The sequence below is a fragment of the Hyaena hyaena genome, unplaced genomic scaffold (assembly GCF_003009895.1).
Source record: "Hyaena hyaena isolate Hyena2069 unplaced genomic scaffold, ASM300989v1 scaffold_483, whole genome shotgun sequence".
Taxonomy (NCBI): domain Eukaryota; kingdom Metazoa; phylum Chordata; class Mammalia; order Carnivora; family Hyaenidae; genus Hyaena; species Hyaena hyaena.
In genome coordinates this window covers 251,564-271,147 of record NW_024081117.1, presented here as the reverse complement: position 1 = coordinate 271,147, position 19,584 = coordinate 251,564, and the positions used below count along the sequence as shown (strand labels likewise).

Sequence of the window (19,584 nt, the reverse complement as noted above, 5' to 3'; positions counted from 1 at the left end):
GTCTGACAGTAATACCTCACCCAGGAGAGAATACTTATGAGATACAGTAAACACACGCTCTGTGTTTATTTTAATGTCCCTCAGTGAAATCTGATGGCAAAAATATATACATTCCCATTTTGTAGAACAGGAAACAGAAGCTCAGAGAAGTTAGAACACATATCTGAGATCACACAGCCAGGGAGAGGAGCAGGCAGGATTCCAATTCTCAGTCTTTTCTCTTCCCTCATTCTGTCTATTCAGGTTCAATGCTTTCCCACTTCTGTTAGATGTTCATTTTGTCCACCCATACGCTCACTCAGCAATGATTTATTAACCATCTCATACATACACTCCATGGGAGATTAAAAAAAACCATAACACAGAAAGCCTATCTAGTATGCCTAGTTTAGGAAGGTTTTGCTTTCATGTGTTAAGAAAGCAATGCCTCTGTGCTAAGAAATTAGTACATAAATTTGTACCCTTTACTAAATCCTTGTGACTAATTTGGCCTGGCTTTCCTTTATGCCTTTACAAATATTCCATATATACCTTGAGGGAAGGCTCTCCTCCATCACATTTTCACAAGATCTTTGATAAAACCAAAAAGGGCCTTTAGACCTAGAGCTGGCTGGCCTTTCTTGTTCTTAAGCGTCTTAACATTTCCTGGTTCATGGGTGTTCATGGGGCTATGAGATAAATCCATTCATTTACCAATATTTTCCAAATGCCTGCCACAAGCCACGTGCTGTTCCTCATTTCAGGTGAGGCAGGTCTACACTGCCCTACTTACCCTAAAAGCAGGGAACAATGTTAAAGGTAAGAAGCACGAATGGGATCTCTGAGTCTAAACTTAACTCTATCCTTTGACATGAGAGTTTCAGACTGTTGAGCACTGTAAGGGGCTAGTGAGAAACACAAATAAAGGCAAAAATGAGACTACATTTTAAGGGTCAAGAGCAGGGCGAAAGGAGAAACAAAAGAGTTACTGTATGAGTATGAGATGAGATGAGAAAGAAAATCTAAAGACCATGGCGCAATGGAAAAGTTGAGAAAATGAATGGCATGGCCCTTTCAAATTGAAGATCGAGAAGCGGTGAGGGAAGCATGATTTTAAAACCATGTGATTTTTAAACCACTGCAAGTAGGTCAAGATGAAAACCCTGGGCATCTGGATAACTGTATTTTTTAAGAGATTTATAAAATGGGGAAGATCAACTTAGAGAAGCCATATAGTGAGACAGACCTCACATTTTAAAATTCCAAAATTCTTGAGTGATTTAAGAGCTAAAGGAAAATTCATTGAAAAGGTGAATTGGAGAAGGAACAGTCAACAGCCCAAGTTACTGTGAGGCTGTGTTGTATGGGGGCCCACACATGAATATGTACCTGGAGAGGGTCTCTTTTACTATCAGAATGAGCCGTAAGTCCTGAAAACACAAGTCAATTTGAGAACACAATTAAGAAATAATTTATTACAACTCTGTCATTCTCTAGGCCAGAAAACTAACATTTCAATGAGATTAAATGCTTTGTCTACGTACAAGTTCTCAAAGCAAGGCTAGAGTTCTAAATGCAGTTGCTGGTGAGCCGGGCAGGAAAAGGGTGGACGGAACATTAACAGGGCTATTAAGGTCCATAAGTGAGAAGAGACCCTTTAACTAATTGCACCGAACGTGCAAATGGCAGCATTTTCACAAAGCAGAGAAGCGGGAAGAGGAGGTAATTAAAAGCATGCAGATCAGACCATTTCTAAGAAGGATATTGCTGGGGTTAGATTCAAATATTAGGTACTTTACACAGTCTATTAATGTGTTTGCCTGGAAAAAATATCCCCAGTGCATGAACATCTGTATTAATGTTAGTCGGATTCATAAGGATAGTACGTCAGGGTTTCAGCTGGCACCGGGTCACTGCAGTAATGAGATGTGCTGAGCCATTTGGAGCCTGAAACGAGTGTTTGAGGAAAACGTGTTCCTTCCAGCTTCCACTCCACTGCTCCCGCATTAAGAGAGCCCCCCCCTCCCCGTTTTGTTTTTTCAAATTTTATTGGGAAATACCTGACATACATCACTATGTGAGTTTAAGGTGCACGGCATGATGGTTTGATTGACATGTGATCAGAATAGGTTCAGCTATCATCCATTTCCTCATACAGATACAATAAAAAGAAAGAGTGGCGTTTGGGGGGCTCAGTCAGTTAAGCGTCCGACTTCAGCTCAGGTCATGATCTCACGGTTCATGGGTTCGAGCCCCGTGTCAGGCTCTGTGCTGACAGCTTGGAGCCTGGAGCCTGCTTCAGATTCTATGTCTCCTTCTCTCTTTTTCCTCTCTCCCACTCATGCTCGCTCTCTCTCTCTCTCTCTCTCAAAAATAAATAAAAACATTAAAAATTAAAAATAAAAAAAAGCAAAGAAAGGAGAAAGACTACAGGGGGAAATTTCTTCTTCTTGTGATGACAACTCTTAGGATTTACTGGCAACAATTCTCATATATACCACACAGAAACGCTAACTGTAGCCACAGTGTCGCGTATCACATCCCTAGGACTTACTGATCTTACAGCTGGAAGTTTGTGTCTTTTGAACACCCTACTCCAGCTCCTCCTCCCCCTCCCACCACCTGCCTCTGGTAACCACAAGTCTGATTTCTTCTTCTGTAAGTTTCATTCTAGCTGTTTTTATTTGTTTATTTGCTTACTTATTTATTTACTTACTTATTTTAAGATTCCACAAAAAATAAGATCAGGCAGCATTTCCCTTTTGCTGTCTGACTTATTTCACTTAGCATAATGCCTTCAAGGTCCATCCACAAGGTCACAAATGGTAGGATTTCCTCCTTTCTATGGCTGAGTAATATTCCATTGTATATATATATCACTTCTTTATCCCTTACTAATGACTGTATCATCTAACTATGCCCTCCCAGGAACAATTTTAAGGTCTCTTGCAAATCAGGGGTGAATTCTGGAACCTTATTTTAGAATCACTGCCCAAATCATAACTCTAAGAATACAGACTCCCACTATTCACCTAAGTGACATCTGGCTGCCGGTTTTTCTGTGAGCACTTAAGTTTATTAAATCGATAGCTCTAAAATCCCAAGACACTTGGCCAAAGAAAGGACCGGTGGTTCACTTTTATAAGATTATTTCCAAAGCCCTAGGAAAACCAAATAACCCCCAAATTGCAGAAGCCACAAAAGCTGCTCATTTCTTTAGGTGAGTTTTGAGTCCCTGCTTAGAGGAGGCTGGTATTTCCCACGCGGCAGTGAAAGAGAACTTCTGATCATGACTACCTAAGAATAAAAGCACCTGAACTCAAGTTCCCTAAAGCTGGAATACAGAAGCTATTTGTGGGAGGCTACTACAGAACACAGTGCTGTAGAATTTACGGAAGGAAATATAGTACATTCTCAAACATAAATGCAACCACGTAAGCTGAACTTTCACTGGGGGGTTTCCTGACTGACCATGAAATGCAGCAGAAAGGAGGAGAAAAGGTGACCTGCCCAGAGTGAGATGCCCGTGGCTGCATTTATTCTGAGAGGTGGTGGTGGTGTGCTGGTCAGTATTTCGGTTTGATATATTGATGCCCAGTTATATAACTGCCAGGATAAGGGAGGCATCTGTGACCCGGCATCACATTGCCACGGACTCTTTTGAATGTGTCCTACTTTTCCTGCAACCTGACACACTGGGTAAAATAAAACTGGAAACTCAGGACCCAGATTCCTACATTTGCCTCAATAATTTCAGTACGTAGCCAGGTGAAAACTGTACAACTTCCGAATACCTGAATGAACAGCTAATAACCCGAAACAACATGTAATCGAAAACATCATTCATATTGCAACCTTTAGTATTAGACATGCTCACTGAAGAAGAGGACCCTAAAACACATAGGACTCTGAAGCCAAATAAAATGCCCGTAAGTTTTTCAGAAGCCATCATGATAAACTATGAGACAAAGAAGAAGCTTTGCTTCACTGAATTCTGTCCCCTTCATGTTACAAACTAGGGGAGCTAACCACCAGTAATTTACCATATGTTCTCGGGACTCCAGTCCTCCACACATACAGATATTCCAAAGTTTAACATAAAGGACGATTCTGAAAATGTATTTTTTAAAAAAAATTTTTTTAATGTTTTCTAGGAGAGAGAGAGAGCGTGAGCAGGGGAAGGTTGGAGAGAAGAGGGGGTCACAGACTCTGAAACAGGCTCCAGGCTCTGGGCTGGCAGTCAGCACAGAGCCCAACGCGGGGCTCGAACCCTCGAACTGCGAGACATGACCTAAGCAAAAGTCGGACGCTTAACCAACTAAGCCACCCAGGCGCCCCCTGAAAATGTATTTTAACAATGACTTTGTTTTTAAGAAGCCAAGTAATTATAAATAGCTTCAAATACAAAGGACCACTTATGAATTCTTTTGTCAAGTCAAAATCTCCTGGAGATTGTCTTTTTTTTCTTCCTACAGATACACTGATTTGCCCAAGGGCTGTCCCAGAGCACAGAACTGGAATCTTTACTACCCCTGCCATGACCGACCATGACCTTGCAAGAGTGAGTCAGGGGGACCGGCTCAGTGGCTCTCTTCTCTAGCTATCTCGGACCTTAAACTCAGCCAGCCAGATTACTCTAACTCTGATGAACGTGACGTTCTGGGGGCCTCTGTCATCTGGTCACAGTTGAGGGGCTTTGGAAGCTGTATATAACATTGCACACAGAGCCTGACTCAGTTACCAAGGGAGGAATGCCCATCTACCTGCCTCCCCTCCCCCAACATCCTGTCCCCACGCTGCCTTGGTTTTCTACAGAGCTGCTCAGAGCCATTAAGGCTGTGACCCAGTGGGCGCCTGGGTGGCTAGGTTGGTTTAGCGTCTGACTCCTGATTTTAGCTCAGGTCATGATCTCATTCATGGTTCATGAGATCAAGCCTCGTGTGGGGCTCTGTGCTTATAGGGGGATTCTCCCTCTCCCTCCCTCTCTGCCCCTCCCTGCTTGTGTTCTCTCAAAAGAAAAAAATAAAAAAAGACTGTGACACAGAACAAAACTCTTGCAAGCAAAGGGGATACTCCAGGCTGGGGGGTCGCGGGGGAGGCCCTCACTGTCTTGCCATCTCTTTCCTTCCCTAGGGCATAGATAAGGACTCTCCTGGTGTGAACATCTTGAAAATCCCTTCATTCTGCATTCTACCACAAGGACTTTAAGATCCAGACTCTTCCTTACTGAAAGTTCAGGGTATCCTTGGATTTTTTTTTAAAAAAGCTGAATATTGTTATGGACTAGTAGATCACTCACTATTCACTTCAGTTACCTCAATATTAGACATCATTGATTCATCGTTTGCTCATTCATGCATTCTTTCTCATCATCGACTAGTCTGTGTGCAAAGCACAGCTCTGTTTGCCATAAGCATGGGGCTCCCAAAGCCTCGGGCTTCATGAAGCCTACAGTTAAATGTCAGGTTTCCAGTGTGACACAGAGATTATAGCTCACTTATTGCAAAATGGTGAATACGATGGGAAAAGCTTTGAAGATCAGAAATGAGTAGGTGAAACAGGTCTGCAAGGGGGAAAAAGATAAGAGTAAGAAATTAACACAGAAACTTATCAAAAAATAAAAACAGCACGCATCTTAATCAGCCATAAAATAAAGACACCCACATAATTTATACACTTGTACATCTCCAAGGAAACCATAACCAGAAAAACTGGCAGAGGGAGGAAGAAAGTGCCGAGCGTGGGCCTGGGAGACCTAGGTTACTGCCTGTCTGTGTAACATCAGGCTCTGTGTTGCCTCCCTGGGCCTCTGTTTCCTCATCCACAAACTGAGAAATGGAACCTCTTCCGTGTGAAAAGTTCCAGAGGTCTATTCTCTAGCTGGTAAGTGTATGCACAAGTTAGAGCCCGGAGAAGGTGTATTTCAAATGAGCCTAGACATAGGGGCCGGGGTGATCAAGAGCTGTGGCTGTCACCCTCGTGGGCCCGCTCTGGGAGGCGCCTCCTCTGTAAGGGACCCAGCCCGTCCCCGGCCCTCCTGGCTTCTGTTCTTACCTCGGCAGCAGGGAAAGCTCTGGCCTCACGCATTCTCCTCGCTACCCAGGCAGGTGCCCACTGCTCGACTGCTCATCACAGAGCAGGGAAGTGACCTGAGCAGCACGTGGGATCTGCTTTCTGGCATGTCACCGTGTACAGCTCAAGACACACTGATCCGGTCCCCTCCCAGTTTCTAGGCAAGACTATAGGCAAACTGTCCCAGAAAGAGAGCCATCGACTATTTGCTTAAAAATATCCAAATAAGGAAACCCTACAACCTCTCTGGTGTCTCATATCCCTACCCTGTAACCGAAATCTTTTCTGATACGATTAAAGCTTTCTCTCTCTCGGGCTATTCTCAGAGGGAATTATAGAAGCTGCTCGATTCATAAAAATTCTGTCACATGCCTCAACGACTGACACCAACCCTTTCAAAACAATTCTTTTAACCTGGTTTTGGGGGCTTGTCTTCCAAATCTTTAATAGTTTTCTTTGCCATAGTCTGGGTCTCTGCCCACTTCCTTAAATGATGACAGAAGGATAACAGAGAAACAGAAGGTAGAGATGAAGGGACCACAGAGATGATCTGTCTGGCCACTCTCCTCCTGCCACAGAGGAGAGAAATGACACCCAAGTTAAAGGATGCTGTCAGAGTTCATTAGGACTGGAGTCCAGGCCTCCTTATTTCTCCCCTTTCCTTTATAAGTTTTCAAACTGCAGAGGTAATGGTGTTCTTTAAGTAAGACTGGCTCAACATACAGCAAGTATAATTCCCCCAGGGTTTAAAATGTTTAATATATATAATTTCATGTATGTTTCCCATACACGAAGAAGAACTGAATCTGGGTACTGAGAGGGCACTGTCCAGGCTACGGAGCCCCAGGTCTGGGCTACCAAATGTGCCAAACCCTATGTTACGTGCACTACTGGCCCCTTCTAGGTTATAACGACCAAGGCTAGGAGAGTGCATGCCCCTAGGTGTTTTCTCTTGACTTTGCATTTAGACCCTCTGATTTTCCTTGGCAACCAAAAAAGAAAACCACGTAAAAACAGCCCCCTCTGAGGCACACTGTTCAAAAGACAAAACGCCAAATTCACATTTAACTATGAAGAGGATGCCCTCAGACTCCTAAAAACAGTCGGCATGGTTTCAGACATTCCATTCCTGTTGCTCTTGGGTGGGGATCAGGGAGCTCTTCCTCTGAGCTCTGGGCCCGACCTGGGCAGTGGCTCCTGTGTCCACATCCATCTCTTCCAGCAGGTTATGAGATCACAACCTAGAAGTCTAGACCAGCAGTCGTGTCACGGAGCTGCCTCAGCATCTACCACGTGGCAGGGACTCAGGTGCACAAACAGTCCATCGACTGACGGTACACGGGGCTTGAGAAGTCTCCCATCACCTCCTGTGAGGAGTTTAGCAACAACATTCTGGGCGCATGCTTATAACCCCCCCCCCCCCCATGGAAAGAGACAAACTCCTAGAGCGAGGCAAGTGAACGCTTCAAATCTCAGAAAACCATTTTACTCTGCTGAGTTGATATGGGAACCACAGAGAGATGAGTGTCCCTAAGCAGTCTTTGAACTGCCATAGAATGTTCCCTGGCTCCACCCTGCCAGCCAGCAGGTTTCTGCCTGGGGTAGCAGAGCTGGGGCTGGGCCCCCTCGCTGGTTTATAAACGCTGCTGGCCGCCTTTCATGGTTGGCCATGGGTCTCCAACTACAGTGTCTGACTCTGAGTGGACAGGAAAGGAACTGTGGAGACAGAGCAGTGGCAGGAAGAAGGGTAAAACCGGCCAGGACGCTCCAACTCAGTGAGCCAGGAACACGTAGGAAATAGCGAGGAACGGGTGCTAGAGTTCACCTGGATGTAATCTGCGTATCACTGTCTGGACTATGAACTCCTCTGGCTATTCTAAGTATCTGCTACTAAATAAATTTATATATCTGTACATGTATTGATTTATTTATTTTGAGAGAGTCAGAGACAGCGCGAGCAGGGCAGGCGCAGAGGAAACAAGAGAAGGTCCCAAGTAGGCTCTGTGTTGCCAGTGCAGAGCCCGATGTGCAGTTCAATCCCACGAACCGTGAGATCATGACCTGAGCCGAAACCAAGAGTCGGTCGCTTAACTGACTGAGCCACCCAGGTGTCCTAGCTCTTCTTTCAGTAAATATCTGCCAAATACCTACTATATGCCAGGTCCTGGGTTAGATGCTGGCAATGCAAAGCTAAGATGTGGCCATGGCCTGGTTAGTAGGGAAGAGAGACACCAGTCACTAGAATATAGAGGGAAATTTAGATCCATAGGAAGGGGGAAAAACAGCTCTCTCCCGGAGAGCCAGGCACAGCCCTCACAAGTGTCATGTGACCTGGATTTCCACAGATGACAAAATGCTTAGAGTTCAGTCATTTTCTTATTCATGCAGGATGATTAATCTATATTCTCTCCATTTTTGTTGGAATCCAAGAAAACAACGGCTAAAAGACAAATGGGAAGGCCAGGTAACATTCACTGAGTGCTTCTTCAATGCTAAGTGTTTTCTATGCACTTAACTCTAGCAACCGTCCTGGGGAACACTGTTGTGGTTTCCTTTTCATAGTTGAGGGAGCTGCAATTTTAATAACTGGCCCAGGGTTATCTTGCTATGAACTAGGGAAGCTTCATGCTTGCACCAGAGCCTGGGGGCAGGGGAGCAGCCTGCACCTGCCTCCGCACTACAGGTCAACACGATGTAGGTCTTACTGGAGGCAGCTTTCCTTATGCCTTCGATCACTGGATTTCTGTATCTTAAGGTTCTCTGTTCTCCTTTGGGGTTACTCAGCTCTGACCTCGAGTTAACTAGGGATACACACATTCGGCAAGATTCTACCTATGTCTAGGGCTCTTCCTGGGATCTTTGGAAAAGTTCTCTTCAGTTCCTCAACATCTTGAGGGGAGGGTGAGGAGCACGGACTCCACCAGAGTGACCGTGCCCACTCCTGCCTGTGCCTCCTGTCTCTGGGGGACAAGGGTCCTCTTCATCAGTACCTCCACACCTGTCATGCTATAACAGTTGATAAAGCACTGGCTTTCTTCTGGGGCTGGAGACGCAACGATGAAGAGCAAAGAATTCTTGCTCTTAAAGGACACACAATCTTGTGAAGGAAAATGCCTATTGCAACTTAGAGGCCAGATTGACCTTTACATTCTAAATGTGTTATTATCATGGTGCTGTGGGAGCAGAGAGAGAGAAGCACTTAACTCTGCCCCAGAAGAGAAGGGCAAGGTCTCCAAAGAAGGAAATATTAACTGTCATTGAGCTACATCTCAAAGAACCACTTGGAATTTTCCAAAAAGACAAAATGGACAGCGGCACTCCATTTCTCCATACCGGGGTCCCACTGATCCCCAGGGGATACATTCCAAGACCCTCAGTGGATGCCTGAGACAACGGGTAGTACCAAACCCAAGCAATACTATGTTTTCCTTTATACACACACAACTATGATAAAGTATAATCTATAAATTAGGAACAGTAAGAGACTAACAACAATAATAAAACAGAACAATTCTAACAATATTCTGTGATAAAAGTTATGTGAATGTAGTCTCTCTCTCAAGATATTTTATTGTATGTACTCACCCTTCTTGTAATGCTGTGAGGTGATAAAATGCCTACGTGGTGAGATGAGGTGAGGTGAATGATGTAGGCGATGGGATGTAGCATTAGGCTACTGTTGACCTTTTACCTTCTGAAAAAAAGTCAGAAGAAGGATATTTTGCTTCCGGATAGTGGTTGAACATGGGTAACTGAAACTGTGGAAAGCGAAACCGTGGATAAAGGGGGACTACTGTGTAGGAGAAAATAGCCCTGCAGAGGGAGGAGTCAAGCAAGAGACGGTCACCAAGGAAGCTGGTGGGGGATTCGCATGACTGGCCCAGGAGGCAGCCCCTAGAAGAATTTGGGGGAAGTGCCAGTGTGGTTGCCTTCCTCACCAGCTCTTGTTTCCGGAAGAAAAACCTTGGTGACCTAGGCTCCCCTTGCTATCTTCAGTCACAATGCTTACTGCACGCCCTTTAGATCATATACATAGTCCCCAACTTCCTAATGCAAAATGATTGTGTCTAGAAGCCATTTTGGGTTTGTTTGTATGGACAGAAATTCCTCTTAATATCACCATCTCCCATCTAGAAAATTCAGCCCTACTAAGTGAGGAAGGAACTGGATATGTTAGAAAATGGGAAATGGGGCCCTGAAAAGTGAAGTTGCTCCCCAGAGTCTCAAAGTGAGTCAGTGATTGGACTGAAAAGAGAAGTTGAGCCTTGAGAATTATAGTTTGCTTTAGACACGATCTGGGAAAAACAGAAGTCAATTAACATTTAACCAACACAATAGACTTAAAAAAATACCCTAGAGATGCAAAAATCCATGAAATGTACTTATATCTTAGGTATGTTGATGGAGAGGAAAACAAGGGGAGAAGTGCCTTCAACCACATCTTTCAAGACTGGTATAGACTCCAGCGTTTACAGCTTCACCTATTGCTACAATACAAGCTGCCTTTCTCCTAGTAAAGCCAGCAAAAAGCCATCTCAGGCATCCCACAAACCTCATCCAAATGCTAATGATCCGGTCTTCGTTTGTGAAATTACATATATAATTGTATATTGACAATAAACTAGGAAGCAGCATGGTATGGTGAAAAGATGATGAGTTTTCTATGCAACTGCTTCTTGCTGTGTTTTCATACATGTCCCTTAAATTAAAAAAAAATTTTTTAACATTTCTTTAGTTCTGAGAGACAGAGAGAGACCGAGAACGAGCAGGGAAGGTGCAGAGAGAGGGAGACATAGAATCCGAAGCAGGCTCTGGGCTCTGCGCTGACAGGCTGTCAGCAGTGAGCCTGACACAGGGCTCAAACCCATGAACCGCGAGATCATAACCCAAACTGAATTTGGACGCTTAACCAACTGAGCAACCCAGGTGCCCCTTCTTATAAATTTGTTTTAAGTTTATTTATTTTGAATGAGTGAGAGAGAGAGAGATTGAGTGTATGTGCACGTGCATGAGTCAGGGAGGGGCAGAGAGTGAAGGAGAGAGAATTCCAAGCAGGCTCCAAACGCAGCATGAGCCTGGCATGGGGCTGGAATCCAGGAACTTTGAGATCATGACCTGAGCCAAAATCAAGAGTCGGATGACTAACTGACTAAGCCAACTAGGTGCTCCTTAAAATTTCTGAGCCTCAGTTTCTTCATATGTAAAAAAGGGATATTAGTAATGCAATTTACAGTGCTCACAACATAGGGTTGTGTTAGAATTAAATGAGACAAAGGATTTCAATTGTAAATTTTCAATTGTGCTTGATGAAGCAAGGAAAGAAGAAGGGAAGGAAGGGAGAAATGAAGAGGGAAATAAAAAAAAGAATTTTCACAAAATCATCTTGGGGAATAAACCCAATTTCCACCATAAATTGTATCAAGTATTATGTCACCACCCAAAATCCACAGTTAATTGTATGTTTGTTATATGCGTGTCTGTGTGGGTGTCAATCTATATTTCACATCTGTTTTCTATCTACAAATGGTCTTCGTTTGGCTCGTTTTGGTTCTTTTACCCCATTTCTCATTCAGAGTTCTTGAAGTCAGTTGCAAAAGGTATTGCAGAAATGCTAGATGACATAAACTAGAAGTCAACAGCATTGGTATTGGCTGATCTGAGGTTGAGTGGTCAAGGGGCTTAGTCTTGCCTGAAATACTGAGGGTGGAAAGTACCTTCTAACAGTTGAGGAAGTGAGGCCAGAGTGGGAAAATGTACAGCAATCTTAAGAAAAGCCACATCTACCATGAGTCACAAAGAGAGAGAGAGAGAGAGAGAGAGAGAGAGAAAGAGAGAGATCTGTGAGTATCTGTGATAAGGACCATCAGGCAATGCCTCCTTAGTCACAGGTGTCCAGGGGACTAATTCTGTAAGCCTGTGCCCTACTTCTATCTGCTCTCCACTCCCTCATTCTCCAGGCATTTTCTCTATGATTGCTGGAGCTGGAAAAATACCAAGACAATATGCAGCACACATTTGTATGTTAGCAATTACAACAGAAGCTTCTATTTATTCTTAACAACGTGACCTCATTTTCTATAGGCTCCTCGGGGTCATTGTTGTAGAATCTCTAATGACAAGCTCATTCTCATAAAACACAAAACAAGGACTAATAGATTCACAGAGGCAGGAAATTTGTATTAATTTGATGGGCTATACATATTTTTAAAAAAAATTTTTAACCTTTATTTATTTTTGAGACAGAGAGAGACAGAGTATGAGCAGGGGAGGGTCAGAGAGAGGGAGACACAGAATCTGAAACAGGCTCCAGGCTCTGAGCTGTCAGCACAGAGCCTGACGCGGGGCTCGAACCCACAGACCACGAGATCATGACCTGAGCCGAAGTCGGCCGCTTAACCGACTGAGCCACCCAGGCGCCCCGGGCTATACATATTTTTAGTCTGTTGGAAGCCAGTTTAGTTGGCAAATATTAACCAATATCAATTTATACTGGGATATGTAATATATATCATTTCTTTTGTCAAAATTTTAAATCACCTTTAAGAAAGTGTGAATATAAAATGGGAAAGAGGCAGGGTATAAATCTTGGTTCTGGCACTTAAATGGCTCTGGGATTGTGGACTTAATCCCCCTGAACCTCAGTTTGGTCATCTGTTATGAGAATATGACAATATCAACCTTATGCATCTTTTGTGTTGAAATGGAAGAGTAACTATATGTCAAACATTCAGCACAACGCCTAGCAAAGGGCTCAGTCAGTCTGTAGTGATGACGAGTATAGTAGAGTGAATGTGCAGATAGACTGATGACATGGGGACATGGAAAAGGAAAATGACCCCAAGAACAGATCTAGGAAACAGATACTACTTTCCCCTATTTTATAGATGAGGAAACTGAGACTCGCTCAGTCTCCACACTTCGTTAAAGGCCAAAATATGAATCCAAATTTGCCTTCAAATTTGCTCTCCCTTCTGTATATCATACTTGTTTGTTCCATGCATAGAAACTACAGACTCACAAACTTTAAAAAAAACTAAAGTTATATACAATATTAAATACATTCTATATCATATACATTATATATGATCAGACAGATTAAGTATCCCAATTGCCTTTCTCTGTGGTCATAGGAAAGAGGCAAAGGATCAAGGATATTTTGATGAAAAAAATCTTAATTTGAAAGACAATAAGGGAAGGGAAAAAAAATCTGAAAATTTTGTCAAAGGTGACCATAATCTTTCCAAAGGGAAATTTTTTTTATGTTTATAAAGCATTGGAAATGACGGCAGAAGTTCATTTCACACTCTTAAGATGAAGACGGTGGGGTGGGGGGGTTGGGCTCAATAACGCATAACAGCATAGACGTTGCTCATTTTGTTCTTACTTTCACTTTGCCTGTACTGCCCAGATTTCTCCCTAAGGACCCTGCCAGTGAAAACGTGAGCTGATGATGTCAAGGAGGCGCAGAGGACCAACATTTTAAAATGTTACACTGGAGGTTAACAAAGATGCAATTCTCAATTTTGCTGGAGAAAAGGAAGAAGATACAAACTTTATACACACACATTTGTGCACCTCTTTGGATTTGGATACACAGCTTAGATACATTTTGGTGCTAACTATCCAAATGAGGGATCAACATGCAGGGTGTTGTTTAAATGCAAAGTAATTAGTCCATTAATTCACTTCCCTCTTGAAAGTACAACCAGAGAAAAAAAGAAAACAAATTATCCAGAGATTGAGATTCACATGCATAATTAATTCACCTGCAGAATTTGGCTTTTCTGCCTGTGGAGATCATAATCTCTTTTCCACTTTAGTTCAGCCACTCAGGAAGGTGTGTATGTGTGTGTGTGAGAGAGAGAGACAGAGACAGAGAGAGAGAGAGACAGAGACAGAGACAGAGACACAGAGAGAGACAGAGATAAGACAGAGAGCATCCACTATGTAACTGCTGCTGGACTAAAACAAGACTCAATGTTGCAACCACAGGACTGTGGTTGTACTAGTTCCCCAATTTAACATTTTAGCTCTTCCTTCCACCAGAAAAAACCAAATGACCATATTTGAGAAACAAGCCTCCTTATAACTTATAAATGGGGCTGACACACAGCTCTGAAGTGGAGCAAAACTTATTTTAAATCTGTAAGTGAGTAACTTTTTATGTCTATTTTTCACCTCACAATGAAAACAATCCTGCATTGTTTCACAGTTTTTAGGACGCCTACACTTGGCCAATACTGTGTAATTATAGATACGTGTGTTTCAGTGTAAATACTAAATTGTTTAATTAATTGTGTCTATCAGTCACAACTGTCAAAAATGTGAATAAAACTTGACTGAAAGTATTCCAACCTTTTAAGACCACGAACTTTTCAAAGCTTTTGAGGATGGAAATCATATTATATGAGCCATGCAGAGATCTAGAAATTGGTAAAAACTAGTCAAGTGCAGAGAGATGCTGGCTAAATATTGATGGTGATGGTGATGAAGGAGAAGAAGGAAAAGAAGAGGAGGAAGAGGAATCTGTTTGATAAAAGCAATAAGAATACAGATAAATTTATTTGGGATAAATTATGATTATTTGAGCTCAACTCAAGAGCTTAGGTACAAATAAGCACCAGATCTGCTGCCTGTTTATTCCAGGAGAATATTACTCCTGGAATTCAGCAGTTATATAAAAAAACTGATTCAAATGTAGAAAATTAAATACGACATTTGTGAACTTCCTTCATATATGAAGATAACACCAGTAACTACCTCATAGGATCGTAGTGATGACTAAATGCATCAGGATCGTTAAAACACTTACAAAAAACCACTCAGCCCAAAGTGAGTAGTACCTGAGTCTTAGCTATTATTATTAGGGTGATAAACTGAAATTCTTTCTCCTCCCCACCCCCACGCTGCTTGCTGTATCTTACAAGATGGAGGGATGATGAAATTACTGGGAAGGCTGATGTAATCACTAAAACCTGGCAATCCAAAACAACGGGGACAGTCAAGAGTTTAAGGAAGTTGATTCAGAAGGGAACTAAGGAAAGCCACGGAGATGACATCTGGGAAGCCCTTGGTCTGCAGCAGCTGGACGGAGATGCCCCTAAAATATACGAACATCTAATCTGGTGGCAACTTCTCAGAACTTCAAAATGACAACAGTGTGAAACATGAACACTTCTGATTTAAATGCCTTGCCATCTGGCAAAACAGGGAACCTTGAAACTCTTAGAAGCTGTTGACACTGGTTAGTTTGACACTTTGGTGGAGTTCTAATGCTAATTTTTATATGCCTGCAGGGTACAATATGCACAAGGCATAGCATCATTTTGGTTGATGATTTCTGTGAGTTGGGAAAAAAGCCCTAAAGAAACAATTAGACTAATATAAAGTCACTCTGCTACAAAATCTATTAATGATAAACTCTGGTGCCTTTACAATCTTACTTTATGAATTTTGACTCTTCATTCATATAGTCTTATGAGCAAGTTTTTAAATTTTATTTCACCTAGACTGATATCAAAATTTATTTGCCCTCTCTCCTATATAGATGGAGGGTCTTTATTCTATAAGTATTGAGGAGAAGTTGACTTGAGAACTTTCTAGAAAAATTCAAAGTAAGTAAACAAAAGTTAGTAAGATCTGTTCTTACGTTCTCTGTTATCGAAGAAGCCCATTGTCAAGTACAATAGTTTTGTTAAATGTAGCTAAGCTTGAGGTCAATGAATGTGTTTAGACCAAAATAACAAGATTGTAATTTTGTCCATTTGGGATGGTCACTGGGCAATTTCCTAAATACTTTGAACTCAATGTCCATTCAGTGCTTTGAGACTAAAATGAAGAATAGTGCTTTGGCAAAGAGGGAGCATGGTAGAATGGAAACTACTATATGACTACTGTATCTTCTTTCACAGCTATCACTGGGGGAACTCGGTAAATAATAAGTTAATAAGCGAAATCAAAGAAAAGACTCCCATGCATCTCTAAGGAGCTGAGAGAAAATACTTGTGATGAATGTTCAATTCAATAAATTAGTGTCAAACATGTGCTAGGGGAACTAGAGAAGGAGCTCAGGCCGTCAGCAAACAAGGACTTGAAACTCAAACAATTATGATTCCTGCTATACTTACTCTAAGGTCAAAGCATTAAGCAGACACACACAGAAGAAACCATTAGTGGGGCCGAGGAAGATGGCAGAAGGGTTCCATAGGAAAGACATCCAAAAGGACTCATTTCTTGAACTGAGTCTTGAAAACTGACTGTAACTTTTATAAATAAGCAATTGGAACAACAGTTGGAGCAAAAAGAAGTGAAAGCATGGAACTTTCTGGTGGCTTGTGGTCTTGTGCGCCCACAAGTGAGGCAGAGTGGGCAATCGAGGGGGGGTGAGAAGATGGAGGACAGCCAGAGCAGAAGGAAGTGACAAGAAATAGGTTGGGGAAGTGGTTGAGGCAAGTTTGTGAAGGCGTATAATTCTTTAGTAAAATTACATATTAATTAAAAGAAAACACTTCTTCATTCTATTATTATATGAAACCCACAATGATATCTCTTACTTACAAAGATTTTAAAAAAAAGCTTCTGATTTTATTGCAATTTTTTTCCTCTCTTTCTCTTTCTTTCTCCCCCTCCTTCCCTTAAAATTATGAGCACCCAGGTCCTTTCAGTCAGCTTCAGAAATCAAAGCTTCTAACGATCTACATCTGGGAAAAACTATGCTGGTGTGGAAGAAGGGATCTAGAACAGACAGATGCTTAGAGAGAAGCAATGTGGAGCCGGAAATCATGACGATCTACCATCCCTCCACCCCTCCAATTGCCCATTGACAGTGGGCCACTTCCTTCCATGGTGAGCCCACTCCTAATGTTGCAGGGCATTACGTGAGATAATGCATAAAGAGTGGCTGCATGTTGTAAGTACGCATAAATATCGTAACATAATAATATTGTTATTACTTTTCTTGTCCTCTCTAAGTAGGTCATATTTGAATGAGACTTTACTTGTTGGCCTCCCTTCCTCAAAGGGACCAGAAAAAGATTTACAAATCATATTAAAATACTGAAATTGCTTCCCAAATTACTGACTGTTTCAAGGATACTTTATAAGTTAAAGAAAAAAAGATTTAAAATGTGACCAAGAGAAGCATCCTTGAGATAGCTAATGAAATGTTCCATCATAATGGTGCTTGTTCAAAAGACAAGACACAGAAGATTCTTCCCTGATGCTACTAGGGGTGAGCTAGACTGAAGAGAAATGGATATTTTACAACATATCATTTTGACACTTTAACAGTCTAAACTTGATTTAATTCAAGAGATTTTTTCCTCTACTTTGAATTAACTTTTCATATTCCATTTTATTTCCTTCCAAAGTAAGGAAAAGACTGACATACCTTCGCATTCTAATTTATTTTGTTCTCATTAATATTTATATTACAAAGAAGATAGAGCATTTTTAAAAATTTGTGTTTTTCTGGGGTTCAGGTCCTCTCGCCCAATTCCACATTTTTGCTAGTTTAAAATCACTCACAAGAGATGTGTAAAACAATACTGATGGCCACATTTTGCAACTTTCAGAAATTCACACTTATAGCTAAATGGCTAATTCCATTCAAATTTGTCTGTGCAGATGGTTCTTTGAAATCTTCTATTTAATGGAAACCAATGATGATAAATTTACGTAAATTCAAAACTAAAGAGATATGGCGATTAACCAGCTTTGTTGACTGGTTTTTTTAAAAAGTTGCCCTGGGGATGGGGCACCTGGGTGGCTCAGTCGGTTAAGTATCCGACTTCAGCTCAGGTCATGATCTCACAGTTTATGGGTTCGAGCCCCACATCGGGCTCTGTGCTGATGGCTCAGAGCCTGTTTCGGATTCTGTGTCTCCCTCTCTCTCTGCCCCTTCCCTACTCATTCTGTCTCTCAAAACTGAATAAATGCTAAAAAAATTTTTTTTAAAAAGTTGCCCTGGGGAAATAAAGTCAAAAAATGAGTTGCTATCCTTGAATAAGAAAAATTGGGTTTTGATAACTATCCTGATAAATTAAGCCATTCCCAGTCTGAATGGCTTTTATGTTTGTCATCTATCAATGGTTGTTAATTCTGTTGGATAATGATAATTAAATGAAGGCCGATGCTACAAGATTTAAAGTCTCTGTTTCAAAAGAGCTTCCGGAGTAAATACCCCATGTCGACTTTATCAGAATTTCTGATGTAGACAGAAGCCTTTCATCCAGAATTTAATGGTCATTTGTTTGGTCATCAGCCTAAGCAATAGTTCAGACAATTTTGCAAAAACAGTACAATGAAGCCACACAAATTGCTTTTATTACTAGAGAATAAATGAAGAAAAGGCACCTCTGATTCCTTGTGGTTATTAGACACACCCATTAAAACCACTGGCGCCAAAATCACTCAAATAACCAGTAATACACTCAGTAACATATGACTCAAGATGTTAATATATCCACTCGAGGACTGCAAAGAAACTTTTTAGAAAAACAGAACCATGGGAGCTAAAATTAAACTACTCCCACCAGGCCAATGAGTAGCACAATCTAAATGATCAATACCCACTTTCCTGAAAACATTTTAAAGTAGATCAAATCACAGTAAATAGCTTCCCTGAAGTAAAGCAAGAGAAATAAATCAAAATATGGTTTGGTTTAACAGGGGGGAAAAAGGGGCACCTGGGTGGCTCGTTCCTTTGGGCTCCGACTTCGGCTCAGGTCATGAGCTCACTGCTCGTGAGTCTGAGCCCACGTTGGGCTCAGTGCTGACAGCTCAGAACCTGGAGCCTGCTTCAGATTCTGTGTCTCCCCCTCTCTCTCTGCCCCTCCCCCAGTCACTTTCTGTCTCCCCCTCTCAAAAATAAATTATCATAAAAAACTAATAAAATAAAAATAAAAGGGAAAAAAGAATCATGGTTTTGGGGGTGCTAACTGTGGATAACTGGAGAAGAAGCCACCCCACAGAACTGAGGGGTCCGATTCCGGACAACTACATGAGGTAGCTACAGCTTGGTTGGGCAGTTAAACGGTGACATGGCTCACATAGGGCTTGGGCGACAGGTGCTCAGATCTCGACCTCCTGAAGGCAAAAACCCACAACCCACAGAAACACAGCCGCCCAACAAGGAAATACATCATAAGCACTTAGAAACGACAAAAAGACATTAAGAAAATTTACCTTGTTGAAAAACTGTCCTCAGTGGTACTGGCGTGTGACCAGAAACCCCCTTCTTTCTGATCTGCAGAACAACTTTGTCAACCCCGGGTGTCGGTCACAAGGCAGGAAGTGACTAGGATGACAAATCATCAGGCAGGAAAGAAATAGATTTTGTCTTTATAAGGACATTTTACCTAACTTTTCTTTTTTTTTTTTCATGTCTCCTCCCCCATAGAATCACCTGACAGGACAGGTCACACTGAAATTCAGAAATGTCTTACCACTTCCTTTTTATAAGCATTTTTCTCCCCTTTCTTTCTCTAGCTGGCTCTTAAGCTCTGGGCTACTTAAACCTGCCTGATTTCAGAT

At 41.9% G+C, this 19,584-nt stretch overlaps 1 protein-coding gene across 1 annotated transcript in view; it reads right to left on the bottom strand.

The window, feature by feature from the left end:
* The window catches only part of LCP1 (lymphocyte cytosolic protein 1), a 54,407-nt gene extending 35,069 nt beyond the window's left edge, over positions 1-19,338 (bottom strand). Inside the window, exon 1 of the mRNA XM_039254371.1 lies at positions 19,237-19,338. The gene's annotated coding sequence lies outside the window, so the exon portion shown is untranslated. The remainder of the gene's footprint in view (positions 1-19,236) is intronic.
* Between the last annotated feature and the right edge of the window lie 246 nt (positions 19,339-19,584).